This window comes from Octopus bimaculoides, chromosome 25 (genome assembly GCF_046866305.1).
Source record: "Octopus bimaculoides isolate indiv1 chromosome 25, ASM4686630v1, whole genome shotgun sequence".
Classification (NCBI taxonomy): Eukaryota; Metazoa; Mollusca; class Cephalopoda; order Octopoda; family Octopodidae; genus Octopus; species Octopus bimaculoides.
In genome coordinates, this window is record NC_142952.1 from 36,823,947 (window position 1) to 36,825,000 (window position 1,054).

Below are 1,054 nucleotides of genomic sequence, written 5' to 3' on the forward strand. Positions count from 1 at the left end.
AGTAAAAAGGTAAAACAAATTAAGTTTATCTGTGGAAAGAGGAGTCTGCGAAAAAGACCACGGTGACCTCAGGCAAGGAACAGAAACCAGTGCCCTAAGGACAGCTTCTAAGTAACGATGGTCAACCTTATCGAAAGCTTTCGATTGATTCAAACTGATCGGTGCCCCCAACCATGCACGATTCCTTAACTACCCTGTCTATGATGTAACGCATCAGATGGAAGTTGTCATGGATACTCCTGTCCGGCACAGCGCATGTTTGCGTCTCAACGATAAGCTCCAACCTCTCGGCTAGCACCGTGGCCAAAATTTTCAAATCTGCGTTGAGCAGAGGGATGGGCTGAAAATGATCTATAACAATCTCCTTGTTTGGATCTTTCTTTAACGCTACCACCGCTCCCCACCTCACAAAACTGCGGATACTCCCATTTTGATGCCAGTGACAGTAGACTGCAGCCAAAATGCCTCCAAACAAGTCTGGAATATGACAATAAGGCTCGTAAGGCAGACCGTCCAAGCCCAGCCTGTCATTGCACCACATACACTCCAAGCCATGCAGGTAGGCACTAAAGTCCACCCTGCATTCTGACCCACCAGTTGTCCCGTACAGTCGGGCAAATTACTGTTGAAAGGCCTCACACATCCTTTCGGGCTCGAGTAATTCGCGCCCCTGTTCATCTGTCAGAGACCGAATGGTGGCTTTGTTGCCTTGTTGCGCCTCTGCCACTTGGACCTCTCAGGTGGCTCCAACTCCTTCGTTTCCCAGAGCACTCATCCTAGCTCTGACAACATATCCTTCGTGTTTGGCGTTGAAATGTTGGTCATGGGCCAACCTCACTGCCAACACATTGGACATGATGCCACATGTATGTGCCTCTTCTAATTTCTTAACTAGGTCTCCCTCTATTCTATTTCGATCTATCACCAGAGCCTTTTTATACCTAACCGAGTCTATTTTAATTGCTTTCTTTAGGGCATACCACCATCTATTGTTGATGCTGGTGCCCGTCAACGCCCTCTTAACTAGTGTGCTAATCCGGTCTCTGTAAGCCTG